The sequence below is a fragment of the Plectropomus leopardus genome, chromosome 23 (assembly GCF_026936395.1).
Source record: "Plectropomus leopardus strain MGB_pleo_1.0 chromosome 23, ASM2693639v1, whole genome shotgun sequence".
Classification (NCBI taxonomy): Eukaryota; Metazoa; Chordata; class Actinopteri; order Perciformes; family Serranidae; genus Plectropomus; species Plectropomus leopardus.
The window spans coordinates 11,745,104-11,760,018 of NC_142198.1; the positions used below are offsets into that span (position 1 = coordinate 11,745,104).

Below are 14,915 nucleotides of genomic sequence, written 5' to 3' on the forward strand. Positions count from 1 at the left end.
TGTGCGGCGGTGGCCCTCCATTTCGGCGAGGCGAAGGTTGGCTGATTGCTCCCCCTGCCTCTCTACATTCATTGTGGCTACCTGACACCATGTTATACACCCAACGCTGAGCGTGGAAATGCTTATTTACACTTCGCTGGGCCGAGCCTCCACATGCGCAATATCATTTGGGTGTCTTGATGCTGAATTGGCTGGTGTGGCAGTGTGAGCGGAGCAGGTTTAGCAGTCTGGTTATTGCCTCCCTCGCTGCTTTTGTCCATTTATTCCAAGATAGGTTAGATGGAGGAGTGCTGGTTGTTTGTTTTGTTGGCCTGTCTGTCTTCTGGCCCTGCTGCTACGATAGCTGACTGACAAGTGGTTAAGATGTCTCTTTGTGCTTATCAAAAAGTTGGCACACAGGGGTGAAAAGCTTTGCTCTCTATCTGCTTTGAAGCTGCAAGAGAATTCTGGTTTTGGAGCCACGACAGCAGCTGAAAGTACAGATGAAATGACAATACAGTGTTTAAAAAGACCCGCATTTTTATTATTATAAGCCCCAATGCTCATCAACTAGACATAATTACAATATTGTGCATCAGCAGCATTATCCTTATGAATTTAGCTTTGCATAATGTTCAGTATTCCTACACCCTTTTATTGTAACTGCAAAAAATCATATTACCACTGGAGTGTTTTTCACCATCCTGCTTTCCCCCCTTGTGGGCTTTTTCTTTGTCTTGTTATTATCATCATCACTTGTGCTGCACATAATTGTGAGTCTTGTTTTAAAACATTTTTCTGGTTAATACTTTTCCAGCTAGCTGCCAAATGTGGAAAAAAGGGTCCCCAAATCTTATTATCACTTGGTGTTATTAGAATTTGAGGTACATGTAATATATTAAAGTCTGGTAAGCATGGTTAGACCCGCAATGTTAATGTGTTACAGAGGAAAAAGTGGCAAATCTTCAAAGCTGCTGAACAGGAAGGAGAAGCATGTTTACTGACTCGGTTTATTTGCCAAATGAGGAGAAAATGTTGTCATATCACAGCGCTCTATATTTTTCCTTGACAGAAATGGAGCAAGAATAGACGACAGAGGCGAGATTGAACAGGCTTCTTGAGGCAGCAGACTTATTTTATTATTCTTTTTTTTTCATACTTCCATGTAAGCTTTCTGTCCCATGGTGCAAATGTCATTAATTGTTAAAAGAATTTGCATATAGCTGTTTTTAGGGGTAATCTCTCAGTACTATGTGTTGCATACATGCCTTCCTTGTTTCCAGAAGACTAGAAAAAAACCTCTTTAGGACAAAAAAAGGTAAACTGAGGAAAATTCAGCACTATTTCGTCATATTTTATTTAAAAAACATACCAAATCACTTTGATGTCACCAAAAACAACAATCATTTCTAGGCAGACAACTGGTAATTAATTTCCATTGCCAACATTCATCTGCATGCATGTTTATTTTTGCAAACTCGTTCATTTCTGTTGTCATTTTCAGCCTGAACAGTAAAAGATATAAAGTTAAACATGGTGGTCTGGCCTATCTGACATTTCTGCTGTTCTTATTTTATGTACTGTGTTGCTTTGCTAGCTTTACGGAAGCTAAAAAGTGTAGCCTGCTGTGGACCGGAGGCCACAACAAAATGTATTTTAGTCACCTTAAAGACTCACCTGTGCTGTTTGATCTTATCTTTTCTACCCAGAAGTCTTTGTTAACATACTGCATTGGTGGCGGGACTTCCTAGGAAAGTTGATCAGTGGCACGTAGTTAAACTGCCACGTACTTAATTAACTTGGTGATCAAGCACTTGAGGGAATACTATCGGTGCCACAATATGCAAACAAGGGGTGAAACGCTTACAAAATGCCTGTAGATACCTAAAACCATTAGATTAGTCTGGTTAGATTAGCAAAATAATTGGTGCTCACGGCACACAAAGTGTCAGGATCTCACAGTTCCCCTCCATTCTCTATAAAAACTTAGTTCTGGTTTCTTTACACTGATGGAAGTGCATCCCACCACACAACAGCTTTTAGCTATTTTTGAATTGTTTTCTAGCAGATGTAAATGACCAGGAGGCAACTTAACACAATACAAAGTCAACGGAGAGCAATAGGATTGTGCTCACTCAGTATCAGAGAAATACCTTGCAAGCTCATTGTCATTTGTAATGCTAAATGACAGAGGTCATTTAAAGTTTGAGCCACACATGTAGGCTATTACAGATTTAAGCTTGCACTATAAAAGCTCTGCAGTGAAACCTTTAATATCCGAGGCTGTGAGGCATCTCTTACAGTCACTCTGTCAAGCTAACGTTAACTTTAAGCAGCAATTTAACAGCAGAGACAAAGTGGTCAACAGTATCATTAGGTGCTGTCAGATGGCAAAACCATGGCCACATCGTCTTGTCGGATAACAGTTAAAAGTATGTCACTGTGATTTCGTAATGTTGACTTTCTTAGTTGTGATGCTTAGGAATGATTGCATATCATACTGCAATGCTATGCTTACTGATCCACAGTCATTTACACACTTTTATAAAAAATATCACTACTGTTATTGAGCATCAGTAGAAAGAGGAGCATCAAACAGAAGGAGGCGAAAGATGAAGTCAGCCAAGGAATCCCAAAAATTCTTGTCCAGCGTTGATCTCTCTTGGCGTATCGTTGCACACCCTTTTTGTCCTTCATGTGGCGGATAGCTCTCTGAACCATACATTCGGGCCATATAGCTTTATAAGTTTGCATCACTAGTTGAAGTTTTCTTCACATTATTTTGTGTTGGAGAAGGAAGTGCTGGGGAAAAAAGTGTGCAGGGAATAAATATACTCAAAATGTACCAAGTTCAGAGGAAAAGCTTAAAAGCATGTCAGTACACAGCGTTGTGGTGTTTTTGTTTGGAACATAGTTTCCCTGATGATCATATGTGCCAGATCTCTTTCTTTTGACACATTTTCTTTTCCTTTTTAGAGCATTTTAAATGCCATTATTTGCATAATCCTATCAATGTAATGAAGATGTCATGGAAACCATTAAGCTAAATTAGGAGACAATCATTTTGCCTGACATTGGAGTCATGTACCATTTCAGGCTTTACATACAATGATGACAGAGGAAAGTAACGTCTATTTGTGCTGCCACTTTGAATTACCAACCAAAACATATAACTTTCAATAGAATAAATATACATTCAGCAATATACTGCATGTGAAGGTGATAATGAAGCAAATTACTTTCAGGCTTTTTACCAGACAACCTCCTAAGTAAGATGAGATTGGTTTGGTCTGTTGTTGTTAGTATGGTCTTAGCTGTAATGCCTCTCCAGATGGCCCTCCTCAATTGAGCTATTTTTTTCCGACACCCTGAAGAAAGCAATGTGGGTGCTCAGACTCCTGACAGTAACGTATATTTTGAGTTTGTTGCTGCGCCCTTCACAGAATTAGTCATAGAGGTGTGAGCATTATTAGTCAAATTAGAACCCTGCTGTGTTTGAAACCACATGAATAATTGAGGAATTTTTAATCATTGTTCACAAACACTGAAGAGAGGTCAAGATAACTACTGCATGACCTCTCCTTATGCTGTAAGTATAAATGTGTGAGCACTGTAGACACCTCTATCATTGTACTTTTGTTGCTATTTGCACCTTTACACTGTTTGACAACTGCAGTTCTTTTTTTTTTTTTAACATGATGAACTTCATGTTTTTGTCTATTGTCATACTTGGATTGATCATTTTTAAGATTACGGTCAAAGCAGCAACAGCAAAAACGTTAAAAGCAAAAACATCTGCTTATGTAATTTGACTGAAGTATATCGAAGACTCATGTCGGGATCAATAGCTAACAAGACAGTTTCCCAATGCTTTCGGCATTCCTGACATATGAATGACAGATTGACGGGGCTTGGCAGAACGACTTGCATGCCCAATCACTCCTCAACCACCCTGCCACAGAGGGTTAACTGAAAATGAAGCGCTAATGCTCCCCCCGGGGTGAGCTGTCTTGCTGCGCTCAGCGTGACTGAAGATATGACCAATAGATTAATTTCAGTTTTTCTATAGTTCACAGTATTGATAATCCACTAGAATTAAATCACTGTGTGGTGCCTGCCTGATTACAATGCCCTTTCATTCTTACAGGGGTCAATTATAATAACTAGATTAGTTGATTGCTGTCTGGGTCAGCCTTTTAGTACCATACTGTATAATTCAAATTCAAGAGGCTCTCTGATTATCTTTTAAATGTGTCTCTGTTTTTGTGCTTTTCATGTGAAACACCTACTTGACCATGGAGCACCAACGTGTTCAGTATTGAATAAATGAATAAGAAGTTATGAAATGAATTCTCATATAAATAAACAGTGTAAAATATACAGATTAACTAATAAGCACTTGAGAAGTTAAAAGAAATTGTTAAAACTTAGGGGTTTTTTTATGAAATGCTGTATTATTATTACAGTATTTATTACAATGCCTTTTAAGGAGGATTGATTTTTATTGGAGTTCTTTTTCCATTATATAAATCAAATCCATCACAACCACACATCATCTTTCATGATCAGGGGTCATCATTGACTGTATATGAAGATGGGCAACACTTCCTCCCACTGTACAAAATAAAGCCAAAATATCCTGGATAGGATCCCTGCCATATTCTGCTTGTGATGTAATTTTTCAGCCAGAGTTTGGCTATATATTTGGGGAGCTGTCATGTCACCCATCTTTATATACAGTCTGTGCTTGTCACCAACAAAGTACAAAACTTTCAGCAGGTAAGATCCACACACATATCAACAGCAGACCATCACTTCCACTTAAACACAGACTGACGCTGCTGTCTCAGAACCGAAGACACTGACAACATGTCAAAGAGGTACACATATGTGTTACTACCATACAGCATGTAAACCTATGCCTGACTAGCATAAAGAAAAGCAAAGACTAGCCTTTAAGCTACATTTCTCAGCTGTTTTCCTACTTTGAAAAAAAAACATTCCACTTTGTAGATCCTGTTGTGGTCCCAGAAGATGGCGCTCAGTCTTTAACTAGTATTAGCTAGAGTGACAACTATCTTTCTATTAATTTAGAATGGAAAAGAATCAAGCTCTTATGGAGAAGATCCCCTAAAATATGGAAAAAACCAACATTTTTTTCTATTTTCAAGGTAAGAAAGCTGATAAAATTAAATATGTTGGGTGGTCTAAGCAGTCAAAGCTAGACTTAGGTTTTAGTCTTCAAAGTAACTTAAAAGTAAAACTCTGAAGATAAGATAAAATGGCATAAAAATAGCTTCATTACTAGCTACTTAGATTAACTATCAGTGTCAATTGGCTTGCCACTGTAACGAAGCAGAGGAGACGTTCAAATAACGCCAAGATTAAGAGATGGTCCATTGTTGGGATGCCTGAAATCGTTTTGTAAGATTTGGGGAAAAAGAATATGGGAAGTGTTGTAATATTTCACAATTAGCATTATTTTTTAGCTAACCATATGGCATAGGCTGCAAGTGAGCCTGCTCAGCTTGTAGAGGCATATGATTGGCTGAAAGGTGAGGCGGTGAGTAGTGACATGTAATGTTAAAATTTGCAAGTAAGCAAGTTAAAATTACATTGTAAAATAAAATGTGACATAAAATAAGTGTCTGTGAGGAAAATGTATTTAAAATAAATTATTTTGAAATGAAAATGTCTATAATGAAATTCAAATAAATACTCTTTCTTTAAATGTTTTTTAAATCTAATATTGAACCCTCAATGAGCAGTCAGTTTGTTATTTTTGAGAATGTAACCTTGGTGAGAGCTTTAAACTGATGCAGACAATGGAGCACTCAGCAAAAGTTAAAGACTGCACTTCTACAAATTGGCTCATCTTTTTTCTTTTAGAGATATCATCAAATGCATGCCTAAAATCATTTTACATACAGGATATTCCGTATCAGATAACATACAGTACATAGATATTACTCATTGTAATGAATGAGAGCTTGAGATCAAGTGGGAATGACACAATTGATTATAATTGCGATTATTATCACAGTGGAAGCATGTGATGGTTGAATTTCAAAATAGTACACATCTCTTTGACATACCCAAAGCAGCCAAAACTTTCATCTTCTGAACTATCACCTTTCAGGTTGCCTCATTACGTGCCTTGATCTTTTATGCAGTCGGGTAAAAACAGAAGCCTGGGAATGCTTTGATCTCCGCCATAAAAGCTCCCCAAGAACTGACAGTGTTTCAAGGTGGAAATGGCGTTAGATAGACCGTGTTGGACTAAAATATTGTTTGATATTTTGATGCATTATTGACTGTGAAAAAAAAAAGCAAAATATTGACCCCATGAAATATTGAAGGGGGATATGACAAAGTGTGTAGAGCAGCGAGGCCGTCCCAAATGTTGTCTTGTTGTGTGTGAAGACATCTTATCTGACTCAGAGGCACAGTGACCACATGCAGGTGGTGTAACACCGCCACTGGACTGCCTCTACTTTAAAGCTTAACTGTATTCAGGCCAGTTATGTTTTAAAAAATTCTACGATTTTCTTAAATTAAGAATTTGTTCAAAGACATCAATAGCTGTAGGAGGATTCCTTTTTATGTGCAGTTTGCTGATATTTGCTCCCTCTTCATCTCAGTTGTTCAGACTTGTGTTTGAACAGTTAAACATCAACTCCTCCATTTGGGAATTACCAACTCCTAAGTGACTTCAAAAGCGCTGCCTTCATTTGCACCAACAAAGAACAGAATGTGATGATTCATTCACTTCTTTTTTTTCTGTTTTGGACACATTTTGGGTGATAAGCAGAACCCCCTCTCTATACGCCCATATGGCCATCAACACATGCTGTGGAACAGAATACGTAACAGACAGACTTTTACTGCATATTTATAGATACTACCCATCAAATATCCTCATAAAAACCTTCATATTCACCATTTCTTTCCACTTGTGATGCATTTGCACTCGTGTTAGCTTGTGCTTGCTGTTGCCTCCTGACTTGACATAGGTCACACAGGTGTTGATAATTAAGGCTGATATTAAATATGCAGAGTTTAATTAACATGTTGATTTTTATTGGCTGTCACCTGGGCTCCTGCTGAGAATAAGAATAACCAGTAATGTCAGGGAAATCAAGGCTGTGGGAAATCGAGGAGCGGTGCAATCAATACAGCTGCAATTTTGAGTAATACAGATAATTTTACAGTGGTATTGTGTGAATGTAAGCCCAAGACTGCTAAGAGCTTCTGAGGATGAAATTATTTAATTTCAATTTGCTCTGCAGATTGCTCTGCGGTGATGACATTATCTAATTAATCCGTTCTCCAAGGCAACAAATTAAGTCATCTGTTGAACTTTGAATAACAAAAAAAAAACTTCTACACCCCACATGTGACCTCGTAGACAGTGAAGCTAATGACCTGCAGCCAGGAGCAGCAGTTTGTCATGACATAATCAGCTTAGCTGCACTTTAATGTAGAAAAATATTGAAAGCAATGAGAAAGTAATGCAAGATGAAGCACTTGTGCTGACTCCGCCAAGAAATAAAAGGTTCATTAATTCTGACGTAATTGTACATCCTTTAGCTTAATGTTAGCTGTATCCCAAAAGGGTGAAGGACAAAGCATTCCTTAAGGATGCTTGCCGCTATGTGGATCCCAGCATATCTGTTTTTGTGTGTCATATGCGACTGCCATGTACTTTATCTGAGTATCATACGGTATTACGTTAATTCCCCTCTATCAACAGTGTAGTGTTCCAGATTCAGAAGCATGCACAGTGTCTCTTTAATTGTTTACCCTTTTTCTTCTCCCATTCTGTTTGAATATGCATGCAGAGGAAGAGCACTTGTACTCCCAAGGATATATACTGTGAGAGAGTTTGGATCAAAACAGAACTGGCTTAAACTGGATGATGCTCAAAGAGGAGTTAACCTCGTTTTCTTCCTTGATCTGATTCGAAGTGTTTTGAAAGAAGGTGAAGATTTTTAAAACTTTTGCACATATATTGGCTTTAATGATGTGATCAAGTTATACCTTTGGATTGTTTGCTGAAACGTACCAGATTTCAAAAAGGCAAGTTTAGTTCATGCCTTTCTGAATATTGTATAGGCCTATATAGCAAATGAGTGGGGGGGGGGGGCGATCATGAGAGGTAGCAGTGATTGATCTTCACGTTCTACGCCGCAAAGGGGAATATGTCTCCATGAACTGCAAATTTAAAAAGAATAAACTCAATAGCTTATACTGTTATAATGGAAATGTGTCATGGCATCAACAGTGCATTAGGAGACAGACTTGTTTTGGAGTTTATGAGGCTGAGTTGGTTTTAGCATCTCTATCTCCAAATGACTGACATGATACAGTATGCTGACGTGGCTCCTCAAAATCCTTCCCTCCTCAATTTGCTTTTCAGTTTAAAAGCAACATTTTAATAGCATAGTTATATAATATGCTTACTCAAATGGAAAATTTATCCCAGAATAGAATTTGCATATTCTTGTCGTGTTTGAACATGAACATGAATACAGATTTCCTCCTTCTGCTAGGAACAATGGCTGAGGTAGATCTTGCAGGTGTTCAGTTGACAATGACTCCAAACAAAAAAAAACACGGCTTTGCAAAGACAAAAACATTTCCCAAACTGGTTTTACATCCTTTTATGTAGAGGTGTGTTTGTGATAATAACACACACTAGTATGTTTGACATATAGATAATTATATACATTGACTAGGCAGTGTGTGATCATGGTGAGTTGTATTATAGGTAATCCATTGAACTTAAAGAAAACGTACAGCAGATTTAAAGTGATAGTTCACCCCAAATTAAAAAAACAGATTTTTCCTCTTACCCGTAGGCTATTTATCATCTAGATTGCTTTGGTGTGAGTTGTCCTGTGTTGGCGATATCAGCCATAGAGATGTCTTCCTTCTCTTAAATATAGTGGAACGCGATGGCACTCGGCTTGTGGTGCTGAAAGAGCCAAAAAAAAAATACTTCCACAGCAATGTGACTTTCCAGAAATCATGACCTTGTTACTCAAAATAATCCATAGTTCTTTTTGTGAGCACTTTCATAAAGGATTGATTTCTCTTCAGACAAATTACACCTGCTAACCATATCACAGCGGAGGAAGCGGAGTATGCATCTACTTTTAGATGTGAGGTTTGTACTTGCGAAAGTGTGAAACTTAAACATTTATAGGGTCCTCCTCTGCTGAGCTGTAATGTTAGCTAGCTCAGTGGTGCTAGGTAGATGCACGCTTCCGAAGGAGGAAAGGAAGGAAGGAAATGGTTCTTACATGAAACTGTTCACAACAAGGTCTGTGAACTATTTTGAATAAACAGGTCATAATTTCTGGAGATAGACATTGCTGTTGAGTTTTTCAGATATATTTCTTGACACTTTGAGCACCATAAGCAGAGTGCCATCTAGTTCCATTTATATTGCAGTAAAGGGAGAAATCTCTATGTCTGACATCTCCGTCACTCTGCAACTCACACTAAAAAAAAAATAGATTTATAAGTAGCACTACAGGTAAGAGGAAAAAAAGTATATTTGATTTGGTGGTGAACTGTTCCTTTAGGATCACATAATTATTGCATCTCTAATGACTCCAGTTCGTGCAGAGCGTCTATAACCCAAGGTATCACAATACATTTAGTTCAGTGAAAGAGGAACCAACAATAGTGGAAAGAAAGGATAAAGGAAGGTGGACTGAATCTGGAACAAATTTGTAAAGATACAATGTTTTTTTTCCCACAGTTAACTGAAACCATCCTTTGATGACTCATAAAACAAAGTGAAAGTAATGGATTAAACCGTTCCCATTTGTGTTGTATTTCTATACCTTTGGATGGAGAAAATCAATGACTGACACCTCCCTTCCTCAAAAGCTGGCGTAAAAACATCGAGTGAAGTACTCAACCCCCCAGCCGCTCCAACAGAGCTGCACAGTGTCCAACATTAGAGCGCTGCAGTTGAATCAGGCACCGTCTAAGTGCAAATGTGTGTAACTGTGTGACCCTGTGATGCTGAAACGAGATTTCATGCTCTCCTCCAGCCTTCTCTGATTGAATGCATCTTTAAAAAAAAAAAAAAGTTGCTACATGACTTCGATTTTCTTTGAATATCAGGATACTGTAGTATCTCATGGTAGGGAAAGATTTCTTGATTTTAGTGTAGGTGTGTCCACCGTGTGATTCCATTTTGGGTGGCATCATTGTAAAAACTTTGATGAGTTACATAACATGTTGGAACAGTTTCGTCAGAAGGCTGATTCTTAGAAAGGTCTTTATTTGCTTGGTCTTCTCGTGTTTTGAAGCCATCGTATTTCTGGTGAGGACAGTGTCTCTTTCTTTGCGTTTTAGTGAGTACAAGCTGTGGTAGACTCTTGCCTCCTGTGACCCTGACAAAATTCAATAAATAAATTATTGGGTATGTCATACAGAAGCAGAACTGCTGCATTCTCGTATCAATCAACACCCACTGGTGTGTGTTCAAGTAATCCAGACAGCCACTGATTGGTTTTACGTAAAGACAGGCATTAAAGGCTCTCCGTCCTTACTTGACAGAGCCTTAATATTAATGTGACTCTTGCTCACCCCAAATACTACCATTTTCTTTTTAATCCTGTCTGGCTTTTTGAAGATAACTGCACCTTTAAGGGACTGAGCATATCTATCAATTCACATCAAAGACGGATGTCCGAGACATTCGAATACCTCATCTGTCAATAACTGGTAGAAATTCAGGCATTTCTGATCATCATTATCTGCCACGTCTTTGTTCTGTGGGCAAATGTGCCTGGAATGCTTCAAAGGCATGTTAATCAAGCCCTGTGTGAAGATGCCAGGAGACCAATTACACTCGTGAGCTGCACTTCAGCTTTCTCATTTCCCCCCCGAATCCTGCTGCTCAAACATGGTTATAGCCCAGATTTCTCCTCCACGCCAATGAAATAGTTGACCTTGACAAATAGCCGAATGCAGAGAGGAATTGGTAACATGGACACAGCATGGGAGTACATCAACTTCTCTGCAGTTTCTGTGCAGCATCAGCTGTGTATGAGCTACATTGGGCTGTAATTTCATGAACAGAAGATAGAGCGGCTTTGTTGCTCAAGGCTTGCATGAATGTGACTGTAGATTGAATTGGTGAAACATTCTAAGGGCAATTGGAAGCACTTGGCCATATTTTCAGTGATTTAACCTGTACCTGATAATTCTCAATAACTGTGCTTCAAGGTCCAAGCACATGATTCCGCCTCCTAACTTTGAAAACGGGAGGCATTTTTCTTAACTTTCATAACTGCCCAAGGTCACTTTAATCATCAAACACCATAACTCTGCCATATAAGATACTGAGGCGAAAAGCCAGCATTCTTTCGGACGCAGAGTTTGCAGAGAACAGATGTGGGTTGAACAATGAGCTCTCCATCCCTCCAGCTGTTTCTCATTTCGCTGTAGGGTGTGTTGAAGAACGAAGGAATCCGTCACCAGTGGAAGCAGCATCCCAGTTGGCTTTATGAAGCCACGGCAACCTCCTAATCATCATCAGTCCATCCATCTGCCACGAGATTGATATGCCTCCGGATGTCTTGAAAAGGGCCCTGGCATGCCCCTCGCGCCCGCCAACCAGCGAGGGCCTGTCTTTACTCGGCTGGCATTGCGTTCTGCTCACACCAGGACAAACTTGATTTGACCAGAGGGAGGCTCTTGTGATTGATGATTCCACCACGTATCTTCAGCCACAGCAATCTGGCCTGGCCCTACTGCTGTGCGGATGTTTGTGCGTGGGTGTGCATGCGTGCACAGCTGTCTGAATGTGACAAGGGATGAGAATAAAAAAAATCTAGTTTGTGAGTAAGGATATTTAGGACAGAAAGAGTTTGTGTGCAGGTGTGTGGAAGCGTTACCGAGTCACATGCGCAGCTGCAGCAGCTCCGGTTGTTTGTTGTTGGCAGTGCAACATTCCCCAAGTATGTGACAAGCTGCTAGCCCACTCTATCCAAGCTTTGTTAAAGAAAGCTCAAAATGCCAACGGGTACCCCTAACACCCACAGGTTTCCTCAGCTGTGGCAGTAATCAGCCCTGAGAAGTGGCGTCCACGCCTCAGCGACCAAGCCAGACGCTTTACACACTGCTTCTTCTTCCACTACCTTTTTTTTTTCTTTTTCTATTTTTTAAATGTCATCTCCCATTGTGCTCATGTCCCTTGGTGTTCCTCGGGCTATAACAAACATTGAAGCACCAGAGCTCTTGTCACCATTGCAACACAGTGTGGATCAATTCCTGCTCTTTATGGCGAAGTTTAGGATTACAAATTGATTAAACATGGAAGCACTATGGGTGAGGGTTAGGGTTAGGGGTTTGGACAAAATAATGTAAACACCGCAAATATTCTATCTCTGAATAATTTTCCTGTTAAATACCAAGTGAGATGTGGTAATATTAGGATAGATGCCAATTGACAACTTGGTAAACCTGCACAGTGATTCAGTCTGTTTGGCTTTCAGTGCGACATGAGTCCAAATTATCTGTCCCCAAATCACTGGTGCATCAGTAAAAAAAATGCAGCATTATATAATATGTCAAGGGAACCAGTCAGAAAAACCATGACAACATATGCCCCGGACACAGACAAACCACATCAATGAAGAGAAACAGTGGTCAAAAGCCAGAACTAACTAACCCAAGGGGATATGATGGACAAAAACAGTATAAATTGGGGTTGACAAATACAACTAATTGACATGCAACCTAGCATGACCCATATGTTTTGCAGTGCTTCCAATCATCTTTTGAAAGTTGTTTTTTTTTTTATGTCAGTCTTGTGTTTTGTGTGCCCCTTTGTATCTTCCATTGTGTAAAGCAGAGCACACACACACACACACACACAGAAGCACACAAACACAACCGTAATGACATAAATGGCATGTAATGGTGATGATACAGAGCTGGAGGGGGAAAAATAAATCACTGATGTAATGTTTCCGGTGAAAGCGTGTAGCATGAAGCCAATGCGAGGGGCTCCATCTGCTGTCTGGTGACGTGAACTTCATTCTGTGACAGTACTCCCCAGCTGACTCACTTCAGCTGCCAGCCTGTAAACGAAAAGGGACAGGCAGACTCAGCAATGACGCTGAGGCAGTATAATTTATGCCTGTGAATTATGGATATACCAAGCAAGTGAAGGCCAATATATGTTTTATACCACGCTCCCCTCCATTTATTTTGGCTGGGGTTATGACTTGATAGCCGGCACTTCTATTGATGATGGACTTCCTGATTTATTCGCTCAAGTCAGGCAGGACCATCAATTAAGGCGCCTCACTAGGACAGACATGTCGAATGTATTGTCACCTGTTGTTTATGGCAGACTATGCCTATTGCGAGTTCCTGCAGAACGGGGCGGTTTTCCGCTCATTCTGTTCACCGCTGCGATTACTCCCAGGCAGTAAAACTATGTGCAATTTGTGCCGCCTCTAAACTGGATGTATCTTGTTTTGCAGCTTCATTAAAGCATCAACTTCTTTTTATCTAATAATCAGAATTACAATGACTGTAAACCATGAGGCAATCCTATATGTAGCATTGTTTTATGACCTCATTTTATAACCTCGTAGAAGTTGGGAACATATAATTTTCTCACAGATAGACTGAGATATATATACTATCCATTCCCCTGGAAGCCATCGCCAGCAATTTCCTTCCTCTTTCATCATTCTAAATGCGCCTAAATGGTTTGGGTGGGGTAGGGGTGTGTGTGTGTGGGGGGGTGGGGGGGGGGGTGTTGAGCGGCAATAACCTCAACTTTGTGTCAGGAGGGGAATTTGGAATCTTTGATGCTTTCCCTGGCATGAAATGTATTTACAAACACCTTTGCGGGAGCCAATAAAAGGTTTAATATTTAATTAGGCCTAAGGGCATCTCACAATAACGGGCACATTTCTGATCAATGGCATGATAAAGGACTCTTCCCTTGCTGTCCATCTGCGTGAGGAGAAAGCCTGTCTTCCTCCATAGGATGTTACTACAGTTACTTTCATTGCACTTTGGGGAGAACAGTTAATCATTGCACATTTACATCGCACCCCACGGAATGCTGAGCAGCCAGCGAGAGCCACCAGATTCATGTTTGTATACATTTGTGAATTTTAGAGGCGTCTGACTTCACATGATTGCCATGAATGATGAATGGCGAGCAATGATGAAAAATGCATTTAGGCTCTCTTTTGTGCCAAAGCTGATGAAACTTTCATGATCCCTGTGGGGAAACCATGCATGTCATAGTGCACTGTGAGATTGGATTGTATAATCAAGAGTCTTAACTTGCTGTAGCCGAGGGGTGTTTTTGAAAGGAGCCCCCCTTTTGGTTTGCCATTTGAGTGTGTGATATAATCACAGAGGTCAGACATGCAAGCCGGCTGTTGACTTAAAATCTGGAACCCTAAAAATCTCAGTTAGTCTTTGTTTGCAAACATATTTAGTGCATTCTTTTGAGTCCTGCCAGCCAGGGAAAGTGCAATTTTGTTGAGTTTATGTCGAGAATTCAAGTTTTTCAACTCAAATTGGTTTTGAGCAAGCTTTGGTATTATGAAGTGGTATCTCTTTGAGTCCCGCATGACATTTAGCCCTAGGTATACTGTATGTTTCCCTTCTTTTCATACCCACTGACTGTCAGAGCTACAGTACACATCTTTACTTTTTTCACAAGGTTGTATCAAAAGAAACATTTTCCAATCAAAATGTTGTTTCAGAGAGATCAGAGCTGGTTAGCAATGACCTCTTTTTGTTTCTCCCTTTAATGTTATTTAGAAATGGTACTTGAACCATCATACCTAACAGCACGTTCTTTGCTGTAAATAATTGTTTGTGGTTATACCTTAAACAAGGATACAGCATTGAAGAGGAATGTTATGATGATGACT

The 14,915-nt window shown here is 39.6% G+C and overlaps 1 long non-coding RNA gene across 2 annotated transcripts in view; it reads left to right on the forward strand.

Annotated features, from left to right (window-relative positions):
* LOC148185650 (uncharacterized) overlaps positions 1-14,915 on the forward strand; it is a 117,600-nt gene that overhangs the window by 88,192 nt on the left and 14,493 nt on the right. The window contains exon 5 of one of the 2 annotated variants that reach the window (XR_015775771.1): positions 1,052-1,374. The exons of the other annotated variant lie outside the window; for it this stretch is intronic. This is a non-coding gene — a long non-coding RNA (uncharacterized LOC148185650). Of the gene's footprint in view, positions 1-1,051; positions 1,375-14,915 lie in introns of those variants that run through there. 2 annotated transcript variants of the gene reach the window in all.